At 42.1% G+C, this 23950-nt stretch overlaps 1 protein-coding gene across 9 annotated transcripts in view; it reads right to left on the reverse strand.

Moving 5' to 3' along the window:
* Positions 1 to 19384, reverse strand: part of PLCB4 (phospholipase C beta 4) — a 329182-nt gene extending 309798 nt beyond the window's left edge. For 4 of the 9 annotated variants that reach the window (XM_077282628.1, XM_077282632.1, XM_077282631.1 and 1 more), the window contains exon 1: positions 19027 to 19323. The gene's annotated coding sequence lies outside the window, so the exon portion shown is untranslated. Of the gene's footprint in view, positions 1 to 569; positions 667 to 19026 lie in introns of all 9 variants that reach the window. The other 5 variants (XM_077282633.1, XM_077282629.1, XM_077282627.1 and 2 more) reach the window with 4 other exon arrangements.
* Positions 19385 to 23950: the final 4566 nt, after the last annotated feature.

Here is a 23950-nt window from a genome sequence, read left to right on the forward strand (position 1 = left end):
TTCCCAAACCCATTTTATGGCATTCACCTTCTATAAGAAAATAAACTACATAACGTGCCGGCGTCCTGTCATCACTCCTGTCCGGCTACGAACCAATCACTGAAATGCTGCCTTGTAATTACATGAAGTGTCGTACAATAGAAGGCAAAGCCTGAAACGCGTAACACCTGCTGAGTAGTGACAGGTTCAACAAACAAACATAAAAAAAAGAAAAAAATAATAAAATAAAAAAAAAAAAAATACTTACCGTATATAAAGTGTTGTAGTTCTCTGGTTTGAAAGATAGAGGGGAAGACTTGATAACAGCTGTCAGAGTGATTGTACCATGGTAGTAATCACTCGTCATAAAAATACACAAAAAACCTATTCCGTGGTGGTAACACATAGCACACAAAGAATTACTTTCAAGCCAAATTACTGCATCCAGGAGATTTCACAATGCTGAAGTTATAACAGGTTATAAAAGACGGAAGAATAGAGCAGATAATTTAAACCATTTGCATCTGTCATAACATTAAATCTCCAAAATATTGTAAAAGTTCCTCTTGTGACACCCAACAAGCTCTGACCTGTCAAAGCACGGTCCCTGCAGGACATCTGAAGAAAGGCGGCCAGTCATCCAGAAATTCCAGGGTAATCCGTAAAAATAAGGCACAATTTTGCAGTCTGTAAAAAATTTGAAGGTAATTTTTTTTTTTAAACTAAAGAAACTTGTACAGATTATTTTGACTGTAATTGCAGCTGATGTCTACATATCAGAATTATGGGCTGTAGAAACGGGTCATAATAATTTATTATGGTTTTCCAATGTGTCTGTAAAAAATATTGTCCGTCTGTGTTTTTTTTTTTTTTACAAAAGATCAGGTTGGGAACCATAACCCAAAGACGTCCAGAAATCATTTACATTTTGCAATTTACAACAGTGTTAGTTACAGCAGCTCTTCTATAGAATTGGTTGGGGTAGCCTTTGCACCCCATGTGCATCCATGAGCCTGGAAAGCCCGTAACTGTTGCCAATCCACAAGTTAACCTTCATTGCACCTTTTTTACCAGTGACTAACTACCATATCATCCCACAAGATTAACTGTTTTTGAGATTTTTCAGCTTTCGAAACATCTCAGATTGGAACCACCCTGTTGACCGCTAAGCCAGGACCCCAATTGCTGCTTCCTCACTCCAGTTTTAGGAAATACTAAATAGTACGAGATGTGGGGAAAACACAGTAGGGTAACCCTATTTAAGGTGGAATAGAATCCATTGTTTTATTTTACGTGATGAAGATACCTGTCGGAAGTTGAAATACGTTGTCCTAATAAAAGAACCTTCATCGTCCATCTTTGCAGAAAGTGATTCTTTCTCCATTATTGCAGCCTTTTAAAGTTTTTTAACATTTTTTTTTTTCAAAAGAAATATGAAATGGCATATATATGCCCTTGTACGCTAGTTACATTGGTAGCTTTAATGAATCAGACAGTATGAATTATCATTACACACTGCAAAAATGACTCCTGTACTTGAAACATAAAAGCATACTAAGTGGCGCAGAGTTTTCTTTGTTGAATAGCTACATGCTGTAAGTGTCACAAAAAAAGTGAAATCTGCAGTGTAGTGCTGTAACCTGGCCTAGGTAACAAATAAATTACTTTTTACAAATCAGCAATGTTTCATTTTTAATGCCACTCTAAGCACTTTCTAGAATTACGGTACATTTTTTTTTAAACTGAACAATAAAAAAAAAATAAGTATCAGAATTACCAACATTTTCAGCAATTACTACAAGTTATTACTTATTCACGGGCAGCACGGTGGCTCAGTGGTTAGCACTGCACTGTACTCTTAGAAAGGATCAGAAATGTCCATGCTCGACCACTGCTCCATTCCTCAGCACTGTAGAGAATTAATGCAGCAGCAATCAGTCATGCTCACTGCTACTTTATTCTTTGTAAATATTTTTTCCAGCAATATGAGCTCCTGAAGGATGATGATGGAACTCGATATTCTGATTCAAGGATGATTTTTATTTCAAACTAAAATACTACCAGTTTCGACTTCTTGGAGTCTTCCTCAGGTACAATGTCATGATGAATATCGAGTTCCATCATCAGCCCTGTCAGGGATAAAAATGTCGGACCACCACCAATCAATAATTTATTACCTATGTGGTGGATAGGTGATAACTTATTTTCACTGGACAACTACTTTAAAAACAATGCTTATGATTTTGCAGCAGCACTCAGCACTTTTAGTGTTCTCAGGAAAAAAGGCTTTTGTGCATTAAAACGATATTTTACACTTTTCGCTAAGTTTATCATTTTCCATGATGTAGGCTGATCTACAAAGACAGTTATTCTTTCCTAACAATAGAAAGTACTAATGTGTCTAAAAATAAAACACACAAAGTCTGCACTTGAGAATTTTTTAGAGCATGAAGAAAACAGTCACCTTTTCTGCAATCAAAATAGTAGGCGACCATTTAACTGCAGAAAGATTTGTGCAGAGATTGTTTCTGTTCTGGTGGACAACTGAAACTGTGATCGAACACCGGGATAAGAGAGATATGTAGTAATAAGATTCAGATCTTTCCTACACTTCCCACATCCGATCACTCGCCCGCTCATGTCACCTGCACCTCAAAAACATATCTACATTTCGACCTTTTATTACGTTTGACTCGATAAACACTCTAAGAGTATGTGCCGACAATCCGCAAGAGAAATTGACATGCTGCGGTCTGGAGAGATGCGCCACATGTCGGTCTCCGCTGGTGGCATATCTGGACGGAAAGTGGGCATGGGATTTCTTGAAATCCGCCATGTTTACTGATCATGTGCACATACCCTTACTGTAGCTCTTATTCATTTTCATCTGGACTATTGCAACTCTCTACTAATCGGTCTCCCTTTTACCAAACTCGCCCTTCTCAATCCACCCTGAATACAGAAGCCAGAATCATATTCCTTTCCAATCACTACACCGATGTCTCTACCCTGTGCCAGTCATTGCACTGGTTGCCCATCCGATACAGAGTCCAATATAAACTTATCACTCTCACCCACAGTTCAGCACCAACCTACATCTCCTTCCTCGTCTCAGTCTACCACTCTACCTGTACCCTCCGTTCTGATAATTACTTAAAACTAAAATTTTCAATAATCTTAATCTCCGATTCCCATATTCAAGACTTCTTGCGTGCTGCAACAATTCTTTGGAATGCACTTCCCAGGACAATTCGATTAACTCCCAATACCCACGGTTTTAAGCGTGCCCTAAAAACGCACTTATTTAGACTATTGGCCCACCTCACTAACGCTACGTTCACATTTGCGTTGTGCGCCGCAGCTTCGGCGATGCAACGCACAACGCAGGAACAACGCATGCACAACGCATGCACAACGCTGCGCTTTGCGACGCATGCGTTCTATTTTTGAATGCAAAAAAATGCATCATGCTGCGTCCTCTGTGCCATGCCGCTTGCGCCAAAAAGGACGCATGCGTCCCAAAACGCAACGCATGTCCATGCGCCCCCATGTTAAATATAGGGGCGCCCGACGCTGCGGCGCACAACGCAAATGTGAATGTAGCGTTATCTAGCTATCCCTGTTTTGCCCATACATTTTTTTCAAACTTAGGACCCTCATAGCATCTGTTCACACACCCTCCATGCACTTAATAGCACTTAATGTGCCAGTACTGTACACATACTGGCTGGTGACCGGTTCATGCAGCATTATGTGCATACCCTATGTAGTATATTATGGCTGGACCATACAATAGAAGCACATTTTACCATTTACCTTTCATGTGCCCCCATTACCTCATAGATTGTAAGCTGGCGAGCAGGAACCTCAGGGTATGTTTCCACGTGGTGTACTTGCTGCGGACTGGACGCTGCGTACAGCCACAGCGTCCAATCCGCAGCGTCCAGATGTTACAGCATAGTGGATGGGATTATATGAAATCCCATCTCCACTATGCCTACAAAAACGCAGGTGGCAAACCTGCGTTTACGCACATGCGGCACGTCTTTATAGACCGCAGCATGTCTATTTATCTTGCGGAGACGCTCAGTCTTTTCAAGATAAATAGCACAATTCTATGTATAGGATGCGGTGATTCTGCATGGTTCAATGAACACATGCGGAATCACCGTGCGTACAAAAGCCGGCAGCGCTTTGGATGGAGCGGGGATCCGATGCGTTCCCAATACGCCACACGGAAACATAGCCTCACTCCTCCTGGAAACTGAGTTATGTGTTATTCTGTGATGTCTTTTATTGTCTGTACAAGTCCCATCTAAATTGTAAAGTGCTGCGGAATATATTGGTGCTATAGAAATAAAATTACTATTATTATTATAGTAATAATACAAGACATGCAATAATATTTCAGTCAAATAACATCTATAGTAAAATGGATGATGGAGGGAAAAGAAACATCAATTGTAGAGTCTTCAGTGGAAATGACAGAAGAATCTATATACATCCGGCATTCATCAAATAATACAAATATATATACATATATATATATATATACACTCACCGGCCACTTTATTAGGTACACCATGCTAGTAACGGGTTGGACCCCCTTTTGCCTTCAGAACTGCCTCAATTCTTCGTGGCATAGATTCAACAAGGTGCTGGAAGCATTCCTCAGAGATTTTGGTCCATATTGACATGATGGCATCACACAGTTGCCGCAGATTTGTCGGCTGCACATCCCAAAGATGCTCCATACAAGGCAGGATGGATCCATGCTTTCATGTTGTTTACGCCAAATTCTGACCCTACCATCCGAATGTCGCAGCAGAAATCGAGACTCATCAGACCAAGCAACATTTTTCCAATCTTCTACTGTCCAATTTTGATGAGCTTGTACAAATTGTAGCCTCAGTTTCCTGTTCTTAGCTGAAAGGAGTGGTACCCGGTCTGGTCTTCTGCTGCTGTAGCCCATCTGCCTCAAAGTTCGACGCACTGTGCGTTCAGAGATGCTCTTAGGCCTACCTTGGTTGTAACGGGTGGCGATTTGAGTCACTGTTGCCTTTCTATCAGCTCGAACCAGTCTGCCCATTCTCCTCTGACCTCTGGCATCAACAAGGCATTTCCGCCCACAGAACTGCCGCTCACTGGATTTTTTTTCTTTTTCGGACCATTCTCTGTAAACCCTAGAGATGGTTGTGCGTGAAAATCCCAGTAGATCAGCAGTTTCTGAAATACTCAGACCAGCCCTTCTGGCACCAACAACCATGCCACGTTCAAAGGCACTCAAATCACCTTTCTTCCCCATACTGATGCTCGGTTTGAACTGCAGGAGATTGTCTTGACCATGTCTACATGCCTAAATGCACTGAGTTGCCGCCATGTGATTGGCTGATTAGAAATTAAGTGTTAACAAGAAGTTGGACAGGTGTACCTAATAAAGTGGCCAGTGAGTGTATATATATATATATATATATATATATATATATATATATATACATATAAAATCAGTGGCGTAACTTGAAACTCATGGGCCCTCATGCGAAAGCTCCAACGGGGCCCCCAAACGTTTTTAATCTTTAATAGCAATAGCCTTTTTCTATAGGCCAAAGGGACTTTTAGGGCCCCCTAGGCTCCAGGGCCCGGGTGCGATTGAAACCCCTGCACCTGTTGTAGTTACACCCCTTTACATAATGTAGCACCATAATGTTCTATTATTTTATGTACATTGTATAGCTTTTTACTTTTTATGGCTTTACACCCTTTATATTGTTCTATCTCTCCAATGAGCAACATAAACATCACAGAAAAGGATTTTTTACGCAAGTGAAAACACTACATAAAAATGAGACAAAAACACGTGTATTGAACCCAGCATTTTTCCTGCCCCGACTCCTGTTTTTGGTGCAAACAAAAAACGCTACAAAAACGTAATGTGTGAACAAACCCTTAATTTTGAATAAGCCATATACTATAGTTCTGATTATTGTGGCATCATGTACCACAGAAAATCCATCAACTGAAAGAAACTAATTGAAAAAAAGTGATTAAAAAAACCTTAAAAATATTCATATAAAAATAAAAAACAGCAAACCGTTGCCAGCTATCTGACACAGAGGATTGCAACAAATGAAAACATTCTGCATAGACCATATGTATCCTTCTGGAAATATGTAAATGTAGGTAATAATTTGATTTTAATCAGCACAGTCATAAATTCTGTATGATCTGCCCTCGGAATAGTATTACTGCTCGGAGAATGCAGAGCTCCCTACAATCATCAGTATGGCCTACAGGCGCGGATCCTGAATGGGATTATTCGGAAGGTAATTAAATCCTTACATGTACGCTATTCAAGGTGTTGCCGCTATCTGACCATATGAACCATGCTGGAAAGTGGAGAAAGTTCTGCATGTCTCCCTCAGTATAAAAAAATTGTATGTCTGATGTGTCGTTCTTTAAAGGGAGTGCGAAATCTTCAGCAAGTAATGCATCATGCCGAATCCTGAAAGTAATGCAGGCTCAGTGTTCAGCTCCTCTTGCCAGTTCTACTGATTGACATTTATTTATATTATAATTTTTGCCCCTCTAAATTTCCAAATCTTCCGCGTGCTGTCAAAAAGTCTAAAAATAATGTAATAAAATAGAATTTCCCTCTATTTGTATCTCTAGAGATTAGCTGCAGCCAATTCTCCTGCAGCTCCACCCTAGTGGAGAAAAAGTATTACATGATGTCCATTCAAATAAATAATCAATGTAATACATGGAAAGAGAGTAGCTGCTCTCCATTAGAGTTAGTAATTGCTGTAAGCCCTAAATGGAGGGTTCCCCTCAGTTATCTAAGAACCTAACAGGGTATTTTAAATATTTTTCAATGAGAGAACCACTTTAAGTGGATCTGCCACCTACATATGCTACCCTAAGAAATGGCAGCCAAATGGTAGAGACAGGACTATTCTCCTAATAGCCACAGTATGGAAATATGTGCATCTGTTGGCTTATGGGAGAGAGCAATGCAGCAAACTCATAGTATTCATAAGGGGAGAATACCCCTGGCCCTAAATAGTGGAGACTGATAGACTGCTGGAAATATTGACACAGAAGCCCATCAATTCTAAGTGGGGCAGAAGGAAGGAGAGAGAGCAGTTTGGGCTTATAGAAGAAAGCAATGTATACAGCAGACTCATAGTATTCATGGGGGAGAATCCCCATGGCCTTACATAGTGGTGACTGATAGGCTGCTGGAAATATTAACAAAGAAGCCCATCAATTCTAAGCGGGGCAGAAGGAAGGAGAGAGAGCAGTTTGGGCTTATAGAAGAAAGCAATGTATACAGCAGACTCATAGTATTCATGGGGGAGAATCCCCCTGACCTTCCTTACTGATGACTGATAGTCTGCTGGAAATATTGATACAGAAACCCATCAATTCTAAGTGGCGTAGAAGGAAGGAGAGGGCAGTTTGGGCTTATAGGACAACAGGCATGTCCCTGTAATTTGCTTCCTTTAATATTTAGGTGTCAAATTTACTTTGAAATGTTTTATGGCTGAAACTTTGCTATAATTGTATATAATTGTGTTAGGCAATCTTCTGTGACTTGGAGACTCAGCTCTTGTCTTAGAACTTTTTAATGTAACGTGCATAAATTGACAGCTAGGTGTTAAAACGTCAGGAGGAGCGAGGAAGGGGGGGATGCAGGGTCGGATTTCCCATAAACTTAGGGTACCGTCTCACAGTGGCACTTTTGTCGCTACGACGGCACGATTCGTGACGTTCCAGCGATATCCATACGATATCGCTGTGTCTGACACGCAGCAGCGATCAGGGACCCTGCTGAGAATCGTACGTCGTAGCAGATGGAACTTTATTTCGTCGCTGGATCTCCCGCTGTCATCGCTGGATCGGCGTGTGTGACACCGATCCAGCGATGCGTTCGCTTGTAACGAGGGTAAACATCGGGTTACTAAGCGCGGCCCTGCGCTTAGTAACCCGATGTTTACCCTGGTTACCCGGGGACTTCGGCATCGTTGGTCGCTGGAGAGCTGTCTGTGTGACAGCTCCCCAGCGACCACACAACGACTTACCAACGATCACGGCCAGGTCGTATCGCTGGCCGTGATCGTTGGTAAATCGTTTTGTGTAACGGTACCCTTAATCAAGGCCAGGACCTAAGTATGTGCAAAAGTGAAAAAGTTCTTGATAGAATTGCAAGAACAATTTAATTTATACAAAGAAAAAGTTCTCAAAATTTCTGAAAAGAAAGTACTGTATATACTAGAGTATAGGCCGATATTTTCAGCCCATTTTTTTAGGCTGAAAGTGCCCCTCTCAGCTGATACTCGAGTGATTGTCCCATGGTTTTCAGCGGGGAGGATGGAGCGGTAGGAGTGGCAGCTGTCACATCATACTCACTCCGTCATGGCACGGTCTCTGCTTCTCCGATGGTCTCTGGCGCCGGCAGATTGTTCCTGTGTTCAGCAGTCACGTGGTACCGTTCATTAAAGTAATGATTATGGACGCGACTCCACTCATATAGGCGTGGCCCACATATTCATTACTGTAAAGAGCGGTACCACGTGACCGCTCAACACTGGAAGGAGCTGCAGGCCCCAGGACAAAGCAGGGAAGTGCAGAGACAGCGCCAGGAGGGGGAGGGGGAGCCAGGCAGTATTTACCTGTCCCCGTTCCACCGCCGGGCGCTGTGTTCCGTGTCCTCTGGCTGTGACGTTCAGGTCAGAGGGCACTATGACGTGTTTAGTGCGCGCCCTCTGCCTGAACAGTCACTGCAGAGACCCGGAAGACACAGCGGCGTGTGGCAGTGGAACAGGGACAGGTGAATATTGCAAGTGCCGGGAGCCTGAGCCAGCGGTGACTCCGGCACCTGGCCCCCCATAGCGCGCTGGTGTCCCCGCCTGCTCAGGACACCGGCATCTGGCCAGGTGAGTATGTAATTTTTTTTTTAATAGCAGCAGCAGCAGCATACGGGGCATATTATTCTATGGAGCATCTTATGGGGCCATCAACCTTTATGAAGCAGCATATGGGGCATATTATTCTATAGAGCATCTTACGGGGCCATCAACCTTTATGGAGCAGCATATGGGGCATATTATTCTATGGAGCATCTTATGGGGCCATCAACCTTTATGGAGCAGCATATGGGGCATATTATTCTATGGAGCATCTTATGGGGCCATCATTAACCTTTTATGCAGCATTATATGGGGCATATTTTAATATGGAGCATCTTATTGGGCGATCATTAACCTTTGTGCAGCATTATATGGGGCATATTTTAATATGGAGCATCTTATGGGGCCATTATTAACCTTTGTGCAGCATTATATGGGGCATATTTTTTGTATGGAGCATCTTATGGGGCCCATCATGAACTTTATGGAGCATTATGTGGGGCGTATTTTGTATGGAGCATCTTATGGGGCCCACCATGAACTGTATGGAGCATTATATGGGGCTTCTGATGCAATATGGATATTCAAAAACACTTAACCTACTGATGTCTCAATTAATTTTACTTTAATTGGTATATATTTTTATTTTTGAAATTTACCAGTAGCTGCTGCATTTTCCACCTTAGGCTTATACTCAAGTCAATAAGTTTTCCCAGTTTTTTGTGGCAAAATTAGGGGTCTCAGCTTATACTCGGGTCGGCTTATACTCGAGTATATACAGTATATAATTGTGAGGAAAAGCGTTTGATTCTCAGGAAACGCCAAACTGATGAGACATGTGATTGTGACGTTCGTTTCAGCGGGCGTGACAACTTTCGAATCAATACATTTCTACTCAACTTTTTAAGGTGGGGATGGGTTGCAGATTTACTGTACGTTCTTTTGCCTAGGAAATAGAAATGTGTAAACCTGACCCTTGGAGGATGGGTTTGGAGGGAGGGGGTGTCTGCAAAATCTCACAGCATCCAACGAGTAGTGACTCTGCTGGGACATGCCCCTTTGACTGAGTGGTAAAACCCAGATGTCTATTTATTCATATAATTCAATAATAAATTACAGAGGAATGGCAAAATGTAGAATAAGGATATAAGAGGGTAATGATATGTTACTATATGTGAGACTGCTATGCTGTATAGAAACTTGTTCATGGCCTGTTCTAATTTTGACCCCCTCTGGTAATTCTGCCTTTTAATGATTGGAAACGGTTTTTAAATATATTTAATAAATAATTATTTTATGATTAGTGGATTTTCATTGCGCATTTTTATCCCTTTGGGCTAGCCCAAGGGATGTGTTTTAGTATTTTCAACAGAGCTATAGAGTTGGTAAGCCAAACCACCGACTCCAACTCTGACTCCGAATCCTCCAATCTCCATGACTCCCAACTCTGACTCCCCAGCACTGGTCACTACTGAGCATGTGCATAAAGTGCAGCACAGATTTATAGCCACTAGTGATGAGTGAGTATACTCGTTGCTTGAGTTTTCACGAGCACGCTCGGGTGGTCTCCGAGTATTTGTTAGTGTTCGGAGATTTTGTTTTCCTTGCCGCAGCAAGATGATTTTCGACTACTAGACAGCTTGATTACATGTGGGGATTCACTAGCAACCAGGCAACCCCCACATGTACTTAGGCTGGATAACAGATGTAAATCAAGCAGCTGAATCAACAAAAACTAAATCTCCGAATACTAAAAAATACTCGGAGTCCACCCGAGCAACGAGTATACTCGTTCATCACTAATAGCCACTAAAAGCCAAGATCCTTAGATCAGGAACAGAACAGATATGTATAGAACATTTCATAACTTTCCCAAATTCTTGTGAAAACACTTACAGCACATCCTGCATTGTACTACTGTACCCAATTTCTTACATATTTTAGGAGTCGGTCCATTTTATACCGACTCCACTTCGACTACTCCAAAATGGACACCGACTCTGACTCCACAGCCCTGATTTTCAATAGGGTGCAATCCTATCTATGGTACATAGGTCAATATAAGGATTTTTGTTTGTACAAATACTAACAGTGTGTAATATAAACACTGTTACGATTGGGCTCTAATTCCTGGTTTGAGTGGCCGCCATGTGAACGCAATTTGCATACTTGCGATCACATGCTGACTAGATTCTCAACCACTTCTCTCAATAGAACATTGGGGAAGAGAATCTAGTTGTCCCGGCTGTGACCGCAGGTATACAAGTAGCATATTTGAGATCAAGTCACTGATGCTCCATCCTGCTAGCAGAGCCGAACCCTAACAGTGTGTATAATAGGTGTTCAGCAAACTACAATGCTTGCTAAAAGTTTGCCCTGGGGTGGAAAACTCCTTTAACAAACTGGAATGTTAAGGTTTTGATAAAATCATCCTTTACAATGAATACATATAATTTAGAGGCTGCTTTTGTTCTGCATCTCTTCATTGATGGCCAATCTACTCTACGATTATTATGAACACTATGAGAAACGCTAGAAGAACGCACAGCCATGAAGTATACTTTTTAGAAACGCTTTCAGTGATGCATTGCCAGCAGAACGTGTTACACTCTGTATAAAGACGTTTTCTAAAAATCCGAAGGGAGAATCTGAGCTAGAGGAAAAATAATATACAGTCGCTACAATGAAGATGCTCCAACCGAAAGGAGAAATATATGATGTAGCAATATAGCAATAATCATTCTGATTCATTTCTTTTTTATTGTAATGGTTATTGTTAAACCTTTATCATTTATCAAAACTGATTATGCACTTATAAAAATCATCATAACAATACATAAGTCAAGAGAATCGAACTCGTGCTAAAAATGGCAATATATGTATGATGACTGTACTGATGGAAATGGACATTAGCTGCTCAGAATGGTTGTAAAACCCAACAAAAGTCAGTAATCTGAATAATTGCTACATGTAAACTTAGCCTATAGTGACAGCTCTCTAGATAGAGGGACTGCTGTTATATAACACAGATATGAACATACCACTTATATATTTCAGTGCAATATCATATGAACTATCTAGAAGTCACTTTAAGGGGTTTCCACATTCAGTTACTAATGGGGTTCATCAGGATGTTGCCCCTATTACAGTAATCCCTACAGCTAAAGGCCTCAATACACATTAGAACAACATGGGCAGACCCATGATTCTTTGATGATGGCCCAAAATATATCACAGACTATTTAGCCAATACTGGGTTATTCCAGCTAGTGCTGATCATCAGCTGAAAAAAAATCCAACTTGCTCAACCTTCATACAAACATCATAATCACTGTCCCCATTGGAGGTCACAATCTAGGTTCCCTATCAGTATGTCTTTGGAGAGTAGGAGAAAACCGGAGAACTAGAAGGAAACACATGGAAACATGGGGAGAACATACAAACTCCTTATTCCATACAAACTCCAGATGTTGTCCTTGGTGGGATTTGAACCCAAGACCTCAGTGCATTAGCTAATGATCGGTTTATACCAAGCCAACCATCATTTGTTATGGTTAAAATTAGCCATTTCGATCAACTTTAATCTGATGTTTTTGGCTTTCTTAGGCCCAGGGAAGCCCAGTTTTGAGCTTTAGCCCTTTTTGATGATGGTCAGGGATTTCAATAGGGAAACTGTAAGTTGTCTCCCCTACAGCTCTACACTTCATCTAGCTAATAAATATTCAGTACCACCGTGTGACCATAACAAAATGACAACGGCAGGAAGATCATTGAAAGGAACAATCAAGCAAAACCTTCTCTCGTCAATATGAAAAAAATGCCCCTCTAAAAAAAATTAAAAAACATAAAAGACTTCCCTTTAAAAAAAAAAAAAACACACTGAAACCTGGAATCACTGATGAACAATCTGCAAAACCAGCTCGACAAGGAAAAATAGAAGAGTCTCATGAAAGATTACACCTCTATTAGAAACACACCGAGCCGGCATGGAAAGTGCACCCTTCATTACATTTCCAGCAGGTTTAGCCTGGTATTAACTCATACAGCTCATTTCCAAGTGAAAAGGCCTCTCCGGGAACTAAAGGGTTGAGTAAGAACGGAGAAAATCAGTCTCCCGTGCTGAATAATACAACAGCTTCCAATGAGGCTGAGCATCATGTGGTTCTCGGGGAAGCCTTATATACCACCAGATATTAAAGTGCATATCATATCTTTATTATACTCGTCTCCAAAGCAAATGTTAAAAGTGTTGCTACAATAGCTCCTGATTTATGGTGATTTAAGCTGGCAATCAAATGGACCATAATCCCACTAGAATCCGAATTATTACATCCCCTGCCAGATACAATCACTATTCCTCATGGCCACCGTTCTGATTGCGAATAGCGGCTTCAACAACATCCACCACGGACGCCAGTATAGAGAACTAGAAAATACTGAGATGTTATAGCATTGATTGCCAATCTTTTTTAGGATTGGGGATCCCCTGCATAAATAGGAGGACCCCCACCCAACTTTAGGCAAGGTATACAGAATTCTGGTTGTTTTTTGCTGATGGAGATGTCTTCCTTCATGTCAAGCATCATCAGATTAAAATCTTTGCATTAGGAACTGTGGGGATAGGGCACACAATTGGGTGACTCTATTTAAGGAAGAAAAAAATTAAACAAAAAGTATTGCTCACCTAAGGAATGGTAGGGTGCCCCTATAAACAGTTCCACCATATGCTGTCTAGTAGTTGGTGAAGGTCCCCAGGTAAAAGTCCATAAATGGAATAAAAACACTTGTAAAATTAGGCTGCGCTGGTGGAAGAAGATGTCTTTCTGCAAGAAAATACGAAGAAGGTTCTTTTATTGGGACAGCGCATTTCAACGCCGGACTGGTGTAAAGTGAGAAGTAAAAACACAATTTAAAAAACCCCAACAGCCCAGCGTTGAAACACCTTGTACCAATAAAAGAAAAAGATTAACCAGCTCACCCCAGCTAGGTGTCCCAGGAGGTACGGATCTGCATGGAACCACTTGAGGAAATGAAAAAAGATGATCCAGCTTCTAAAAATTTATTGCATTCAAAAATATTAATAGAAAAGCTTTGCTAAAGAATGAAATGGATGTTTGAAATAGGTAGGTGTGTGTCTACAATCTTAATGGAATCTATTAATATCTTTTAATCTAATACATTTTTGAAAGTTTGGAAGCTGGACCAATACAAGCACCTACTTGCAGCAAGACATCTTCTTCCACCAACGCAGCCTAATTTTACAAGTGTTTTCCTTCTACAGATTAAAATCCTGAGGCTATTCTTACTATGAAAGTAAAAACTCTTGGTCGTTCAGGGAATACTCAACCAAGATCCCCCAAACATTTGGGTTCCTTAGGAGGTAACCACTGTGTTCATGTATTGATGGATCTCTCACAATTTGGTAAATGATTTATTATTCCAAAACACACACAATACTGTACATTATTCTAGCCTTGTCCTCTAGGTCAATATACCTCATGTATTATACCACCGAGAAGGATAAATGTGTGACTTGATCTATTGTATCCTACTGCCTGAGGCGTCTCTTCAAGAGGAAAACTAGGACAATCCTATGACTCAACTCCTTTGTTAGGGACTTCCAAAGGTCATCGATGAACCTTAGTTTTTTTTATAGAAAGCTGTATCTGTGTTAGAAACATTTACTGATGTTATGTATCAGCAATACTCACTATAATATGTTCCACATTTCATAGTCTTGAAGGGGATCTGTCAGCTTTCTTGACAAGTCTTTTTTAGCAAATATTTCTATTCTTTGTATTCTTCACTACATACCAATTTTGGGAGAATCTTTTCTAAAAATTCAGTTTTATGCTGTTCCTTCATTATTCCTCCTAGAAATTCATTAATAAATTAATAAGTGGACGTTATAGGGTTTGTGCCAACACAGTCTAACCGTCCGTCCAATCCATGCTTCCTGATGGTGTAAGATCACAATCCACAGACAAAAGGAGTGGTAACACCACAAACTTTTTATATATTTATAGGAGGAATTACATAGGACAGCACAACATAGTTATGAAAAAAATGCTCCTATTTCACGGGAAATACAAGTATTTACTCAAACAAACATGTTGTGAGAGCTTCCTATTTATATATATATTTCTTGAACCCACAAAACGTCCTGATCAATCAGTCTGACACAACTGGTCTTGTCTCAATTAATCTCCCATCCGGAGTTCAAATGAGAATAACAGGTTGGAAAATTTTCAAAAAGGAAAATAAAAAAATAATCTATAACTAGTCGAGAAAGAAATCAAATTATTACTACAGTATATTCCATCAGATTGTCTTTAAAGGGGATGATCAGTGAAAACAAACAGTCACTTATTCATAGCATAGGTGATAGTTTATTGATCGGTGGGGTCTGTTCGCTGGACCCACACATATCATCAGAACAGGGCACTTTTATCCCCCTTATAATGGAGTGGCAGTGCACGATCATTAATCTTCATTCATTCCATATGGGCCCAGTTTGGGATCTTACCTACTGCTCCATTTTTTAACAAGGATAAAAGTTCCCCATCGGAGATAATAAAAAATCACTGTTCTGCCATTCGGTGCAGGTGTCAGTGGCCGGACCCCCACCTATCGGTAAGTAATTACAATGCCTATCCTGCAGATAGAGATTAATCAGTGAAAACAAATTATCCCCTATAACTTCTGGTTATTACATGGACAGAGATTCCCCAGAATGTCCTGTCTTCTTAATGGTGGACTTCTTTATGACACACCCATGATCCATAGAAGAACACTAAGTATACAAAAATATTATAAATTCTAAAAACAAGTCTTTTACGTGTTCCTTTATTACTTTTATAATATTTTTTTTTCAATTCTGCCTCCAATAAACTACTTCTAAGGCTAGGTTCACACAACCGTATTTTCTCTCATCCGAGAGAATTGGGACAATTATGCTAATCACACTCTGATCACAGTGCCGTCCGATTTTCTCGGATTTGGTGAAGATGGGAAAAAAAAAGTCTCCATGTTCTCCATTCTGTCAGTCTGTGAAAATTGCACCGCACTCGGATGTCATTCGAGTGCAGTCCAATTTACCCCACGGACCCACTACCAAGCTTGATCCTATTTATGGAGGCAAATTGAGCATGCTGCGATTTTCTCTTCAATAGACTCGGTAAAAATCGGACATGTGCACGGTTCCATAGAATGTGCGATGTTTTGTTGGATCACATTCAGAGCGAAAATACAGTCGTTTGCACAAACACTAACAGAAACTGATCCCATCATAAAGCATGACGGTCTTCTACCACATCAACTGGCCTCGTATGTGAAAACAAGTAAATCGCTATTTTACACATTTGCTCAGACCAGAATATTTGAAAGCCTCGAACCAGAGATTGGAGGATGAGAACAGCCTCAAATATGGATGGATTCAGCCATAAATATGCAACTGAGCAACCTCAAGACCTCAAAAGAAGTCTGAGAAACACTACTTATAGGGCGAAGACCAAAGAGACGGCACTAAATAATTATGGGCAGAAGTACTAAACTCTTCCGTATGAGGTCTTCTATTTAATGCTCTACCCTAATATCTAATCAAACTGTTAGGACCCAAAACTTTCCAAACTTTCTAAATAGTCTCATAATCAATACAGTATCAATCCCGCAGTTAGTAAAATAAAAGCCGCTATTTATGTCATTGTCAGTTTTATCCTCTACTTAGCGTGACTTATTATTGACATTTATTAGTTGAACGTCTTCCAGGCCATATTTTTTCCTCGACTTCATTTTAAGTGACTGTTCTGTAAAATAACAAACTGACAATCAAGAGCTGAGAAAGACGCTCAGCAGGTACCATGTGGCACACTAAATACTGTGACTCATCCACCAGCCATGCACGGCAATAATAATAACGATGATGATGATAATGACAGGGATATCCCTGCCCAACGCAAATATTGAACTCCACGTCTCACTCCAGCAGAAGAACACTTGTCCTACAATGTCTCAGGAGCCGCCTTCAAGGGTTAGGAGGCTCTTAGTAATGTATGACATTATACATTAGTATATATTAGTTTATTATTTCTACATTTATATATTATTTCATTATATATTAATATATTAGTGTATTTTATATATATGTTAGTTTAGTATATATATTAGTTTATTATATATATATATATACACATTATTTTACTATATATATATATATATATATATATATATATATATATATATATATATATATATATATATTATACGGTATATAAATATTACTGAACACAGAGTACCCAGGCTAGTGGGCACATTTCAGGTACTGTATGCCCAAAATCCCATCACCCCATGCATTGGTTAAAGCAATCAGTCCAATAAAAGCGTCCTTTTATTATTTCCACAATAGCCGGCGTGTGGGAATACCCTTTATGCCAGCCAAATCTTGCAAATTACATCTAATATCAACAAAAGTTGTCAGACCAATGATACAATACAAAACTGGCATGGATCATTAACTACTTGACAGCCGGGAAGCAGGCACCACGCACTGCATCCGATATGCAGCTGGTAATGTCAGCCAATAGGTTTAAAGCGGGCAACACATTTTTCCCGGCGCATTAGGGAAAGTGGCGCAGAGCAAAAGGGTGAAAGTACTACAGCAGTGGACACAGATATTATAATAGTGCAGGATGGCCAGCTAGGAGGCCCTGCAGGCAATCATCAGAGAAATGATGGCAGGTCTCTCACCCAATACATGACAGCCAGGGTGCCCCCATGTTATCGGCATAAAGGATATGATGTACCAGGGCCGGACTGGCCATCTGGCAAATGCCAGAAGGGCCTGTCTGGTCATGGGCCGCCTTGTATGCTATGTTGTTAACAGAATCGGTGTTCTCAAGACACTCATAATGTTAAGAGTTGTGACGGAGCACAAAGTCGCTGACTCCATCACTTACCCCAGCAGGCCACGGGTATCATTAGAAATATTGGTCTTATGGTAAATCTTGCTTTCTTCAATCCTGGGTAATATTAGTAATATATCAACATCTGGTGCTCGGGGGCAGGGACGGCATGGGCCTGTGTGATTTTAAATGCCAGGGCTGAATTTCAGTGCCAGTCTGTACCTGTGATGTACCCATCTGCCACCCCATGGCATGACTGGCACCCATGTCACTTACCATACAGGGATGGTGGTCTCACTGCTGCAAGGCATCCTGCAGAAATGCAGAGGAGAGAGATCTGGCACTACTTGTGTTATCACAGGATGAGGTGCCCATCTGCTGCCCCATGGCACGGTTGGTACACCCTGCACTGAACACACTGGGGGTCTGTGTATAAGGCTGCATGTGCATGTATCCTGCAGATATCAGGGGCACGGAGCCTGTGCTGGAGCTGGGCAGCTGTCAGTAGGACTGGTCTGCTGCTATAAGGTGGTCTGCCCATCTGCTGCCCCATGGCAAGGCTGGTACACCCTGCACTCACCACACTGGGGGTCTGTGTATAAGGCTGCATGTGCATGTATCCTGCAGATATCAGGGGCACGGAGCCTGTGCTGGAGCTGGGCAGCTGTCAGTAGGACTGCTCTGCTGCTATAGGGTGCTCTGCCCATCTGCTGCCCATGGCACGGCTGGTACACCTTGCACTGAACACACTGGGGGTCTGTGTATAAGGCTGCATGTGCATGTATCCTGCACATATCAGGGGCAGGGAGCCTGTGCTGGAGCTGGGCAGCTGTCAGTAGGACTGCTCTGGTGCTATAGGGTGGTCTGCCCATCTGCTGCCCATGGCACGGCTGGTACACCTTGCACTCACCACACTGGGGGTCTGTGTATAAGGCTGCATGTGCATGTATCCTGCACATATCAGGGCAGGGAGCCTGTGCTGGAGCTGGGCAGCTGTCAGTAGGACTGCTCTGGTGCTATAGGGTGGTCTGCCCATCTGCTGCCCATGGCAAGGCTGGTACACCTTGCACTCACCACACTGGGGGTCTGTGTATAAGGCTGCATGTGCATGTATCCGGCACATATCAGGGGCACGGAGCCTGTGCTGGAGCTGGGCAGCTGTCAGTAGGACTGGTCTGCTGCTATAAGGTGGTCTGCCCATCTGCTGCCCATGGCACGGCTGGCACAAGGAAACTCACCACACAGGAGCTCTAGGTAAGTGTGCATGGGCAAGATGTCCCGCAGAGATGCACAGAACAGCCGGTGCCGGAGGCGGTCAGGACCGTGCAATTGTCTCCTCTGCCATCAGCTGCTGCAGATGTCACCAAACCATGCCGAGTGCCCCCCACCCCGGCGGCTGCTAACCTCCTGTATCTGCGGCGACTGCTCCCTGCGCACAGCCGGCGCCCCCTTTATATGCTCCTCTCCTTCTTCTAATTAGGACTTGCCAGGTCCGGGAGCGAGAAGCCGAGACGGCAGTCAGTCCCTGGAGGGGCGGGTGCGCGCGGCTCGTCCTGCTCCTGGAGCCCAGCCCCGACACCTCCTCCCGGGGCGCGCACACTGCTCTCCTGCCGCCGCTGCTGAGAGTGCCGGGAGCGCGCACACTGCTCTGTCGCTGCTGAGGGTGCCGGGAGCGCGCACACTGCTCTGCCGCTGCTGAGGGTGCCGGGAGCGCGCACACTGCTCTGCCGCTGCTGAGGGTGCCGGGAGCGCGCACACTGCTCTGCCGCTGCTGAGGGTGCCGGGAGCGCGCACACTGCTCTGCCGCTGCTGAGGGTGCCGGGAGCGCGCACACTGCTCTGCCGCTGCTGAGGGTGCCGGGAGCGCGCTGCTTCTTATGTGCGCAGAGCTCTCCTGCTGTCCCTCCTCTGTCACCGGAGGCACCGGCACCCCCGGCTTCTCTCCTGCGGCTTCTGTCACTGTACAGAATGGGTTGCACTCCCTATTTCCCTGGGACAGTTTGGCACAGAATGTCAGCTACATGCAGTGTATACTTCCATATGTCCTATACATTAATGGGAATGTGGTAGTCACACATGAGGAGATCGCAGTCTATATTCGCATTTGGCACTTTTTTTTTGCGGGCAGGAAAAAAGTTCTTGTGAACACGTTAGAAAATCTGGCAGTATTGTTTGGGTACATTCAGACGAGCAGGTACACTGCGGATCGTGGCACTAGCAGAACGGATGAGATTTCTTCATGTTTGGTCCTCACACTGAAAGAAATGTGAAAATTGTCAGATTTTAAAATGCTTGACAAGTCCTCATTATGAGAATGCTGACAAATCCCATGTGGACAACTGGTGGACAAAGAGAGAAGAGCCCCCCCACCCCAACTAAGAAGAATGTTTTCATAAAGTCCTAGAAGGTTGGAAGGGACCTCCAGGGTCATCGTGTCCAACCCCCTGCTCAATGCAGGATTTACTAAATCATCCCAGACAGATGACTATCCAGCCTTTGTTTGAAGACTTCCATTGAAGGAGAATTCATCACCTCTCGTGGCCGCCTGTTCCACTCTTTGATCCCCCCTCACTGTCAAAAAGTTTTTTTTCTAATACCTAGTCTGTGTCTCCTCCTTTTCAGTTTCATTCCATTGCTTCTCGTGTTTCGTTGTGCAAGTGAGAATAATTATGATGCCTCTACACTGTGATATCCCTTCAGATATTTGTAGGCAGCTATTAGGTCTCAGCCTTCCTTCTTTGCATGCTAAACATTCCCAGATCCTTTATCCGTTCCGCGTAGGACATACTCTGCAGTCCACTCACCATCCTGGTAGCTCTTCTCTGAACATGCTTCAGAATTTCTTTTTTAAAATGTGGTGCCCAGAACTGGACACAGTATTCCAGATGAGGCCTGACCAAGGAGGAGTAGCGACGGATAATTACTTCACGTGATCTAGACTATGCTTCTCTTAATACATCCTAGAACTGTGCTTGCTGTTTTTGCTGCTGTATCACACTGTTGACTCATGTACAGTCTGTGATCTATTAGTATACCCAAGTCTCTTTCACATGTCCTGTTTCCTAATTCTGTTCCTCCCATTTTGTAGATGTAATTTTTGTTTTTCTTGCCCAGATGTAGAATCTTCCATTTCTCCCTGTTAAATACCATTCTATTAGTCGCTGCCCATTGTTCAAGCTTATCTAGACCCTTCTGAATCCTTTCTCTGTCTTCTCTAGTGTTAGCTATCCCTCCTAGCTTTTCATCCGCTGCAAATTTGATTAGTTTACCTTCAGTTTCCTTTTCTAAATTATTTATAAAAATGTTGAACAACAGTGGGACCTGACAGAGCCTTGTGGTACCTCACTTGAAACACTCTTCCAGTTGGATGTGCAGCCATTTATTTCCACTCTTTGAGTACAATCACTGAACCAGTTATGAATCCACCTAACTGTAGCTTTGTCAATGCCATACTTGGTCATTTTTTCAGTAAGGATAGTATGAGATACTTTATTAAATGCTTTGCTGAAGTCGAGATATACTATATCTACCGCATTTCCCTGATCCACCTAGTCAGTGTTTCCATCATAGAAGGAAGTTAGATTAGTCTGGCCTGATTTGTTTGCTACAAATCCATGCTGGCTCTGGTTAATTACTGTATTCTTATCCAAGTACTTACACACGTGGTCAAAATTGTTGGTACCTCTCGTTTAATGACAGAAAAACCCACAATGGTCACAGAAATAAGTTGAATCTGACAAAAGTAATAATACATTTAAAATCTATGAACATGAACAAATGAACTTCAGACATTGCTTTTCAACCATGCTTCCACAGAATTTAAAAAAAAATAAAACTCATGAAATAGGTCTGGACAGAAAGGAAGGTACCCTTAACAATATTTTGTTGCACAACCTTTTGAGGCCAATCACTGCAATTAAACGATTCCTGTAACTGTCAATGAGACTTCTGCACTTCTCGACAGGTATTTTGGCCCACGACTCAAGAGCAAACTGCTCCAGTTGTCTCGTGTGTGAAGGTTGCCTTTTCCAAACGGCATGTTCCAGCTCTTTCCAAAGATGCTCAATAGGATTTAGGTCAGGGCTCATAGAAGGTCACTTCAGAATGGTCCAATGTTTTCCTCTCAGCCATTCTTGGGTGTTTTTAGCTGTGTGTTTTGGGTCATTATCCTGTTGCAAGACCCATGACCTGCGACTGAGACCAAGCTTTCTGATACTGGGCAGCACATTTCTCTCTAGAATCCCTTGATAGTCTTGAGATTTCATTGTACCCTGCACAGATTCTAGACACCGTGTGCCAGATGCAGCAAAGCAGTCCCAGAACACAACAGAGCCTTCTCCATGTTTCACAGTAGGGACAGTGTTCTTTTCTTGATATGCTTCATTTTTCCGTCTGTGAACATAGAGCTGATGTGCCTTGCCAAAAAGTTCCATTTTTGTCTCATCTGTCCATAGGACATTCTCCCAGAAGCTTTGTGGCTTGTCAAGTTTGGCAAATTCCGGTCTGGCTTTTTTATGAGTTTTTTTCAACAATGGTGTCCTCCTTGGTCGTCTCCAATGAAGTCCACTTTGGCTCTTACAACAACGGATGGTGCGATCTGAGACTGATGTTCCTTGAGCTTGAAGTTCACCTTTAATCTGTTTAGAAGTTTTTGTTGGCTCTTTTGTTACCATTCGTATTATCCGTCTCTTTGATTTGTCATCAATTTTCCTCCTGCGGCCACGTCCAGGGAGGTTGGCTACAGTCCCATGGATCTTACATTTCTAAATAATATGTGCAACTGTAGTCACAGGAACATCAAGCTGCTTGGAGATGGTCTTATAACTTTTACCTTTAACATGTTTGTCTATAATTTTCTTTCTAATCTCCTGAGACAACTCTTTCCTTCGCTTCCTCTGGTCCATGCTGAGTGTGATACACACCATGTCACCAAACAGCACAGTGAGAACCTGTAGCCCTATATACAGGCCACTCACTGATTCCAAGATTGTAGACACCTGTGATGCTAGTTAGTGGACACAACGTGATTTAACATCTCCTTTATGTCACATTATTTGCAGGGGTACCATCATTTCTGTCCAGGCTTATTTCATGAGTTTTATTTTTTTTTTAATTCTGTGGCAGCAATGTCTGACTTTCATTTGTTCATTTTCATAGATTTTTAATTTATTATTACTTTTGTCAGATTCAAGTCATTTCTGTGACCATTGTGGGGTTTTCTGTATTAGCACTGTACTAATATGTGACTGACATCTTTATATCTATCTATCTTATATATATATATATATCTATTTATTTATTCTATTCTATCGGGTCACACTGTGATTTTACTGTACGCAGCAGATGAAATGTCAGGTTTTCAAGTGCATGGGTGTGAAAAAATCAAACGACACTCATTCGTTTTCTTTCTTGCACCCATTGACTTGCATTGGCAAGTCTTGTCCGATATACGAGGACAGTCGCAGCAGGCTGAAATTTTTTCTATCAGTCTGAATTCAGCTGAGAAAAAAATCGCAGATGAGCTGTGACTCATAAGATAACATTGGCCTGAGTGCAATCCAATTTTTTATCAGATTGCTCTCATTCGTTTTTCTCACAGATTAGTATAAGCCCTTATAACCCCGCTCTCGTCACCGTCTCCAGGTATAGCGGTGCATGCCGAGTTCTGCCAGTTGCAGTTTGGTTACAGAATATGTAAGTTCATTCTGTGAATGCTCCTACATAGGCCGGTGACAATATCGGACATCACTTTAACCCTTGAATTACCATCGGACCTGGGTGAGTATATTGAATTAATTTAAATGATAAAAGAATGTGTCTGTTTAATTTCAAATAAAGTTTTTATCGTGTGTGTGTGTGTGTGTGTGTGTGTGTGTGTGTGTGTGTGTGTGTGTGTGTGTGTGTGTTTACTTAACTCTTTACTTATATGTTTAGTAATGAAGGTGTCTGGCTAACTGTTGTGAACTCTATTTTTGGGCTCCCTCTAGTGATCACAAGCGGTACTGTGTAGTGTTGTCTTTCTGCAGGTTGGCAGCATCAGCTGGTTCGTTATCCTTGGTTGGTTTCCTATTTAGCTCACCTGGATACTCAGTTCCTTGCCTGCTCTCAATGTATTCAGTGCTCTTCAGATTCCTTGTGACTACCTTGCTCCCAGTCTCTCCAA

Source organism: Ranitomeya variabilis, chromosome 2 (assembly GCF_051348905.1).
Source record: "Ranitomeya variabilis isolate aRanVar5 chromosome 2, aRanVar5.hap1, whole genome shotgun sequence".
Classification (NCBI taxonomy): domain Eukaryota; kingdom Metazoa; phylum Chordata; class Amphibia; order Anura; family Dendrobatidae; genus Ranitomeya; species Ranitomeya variabilis.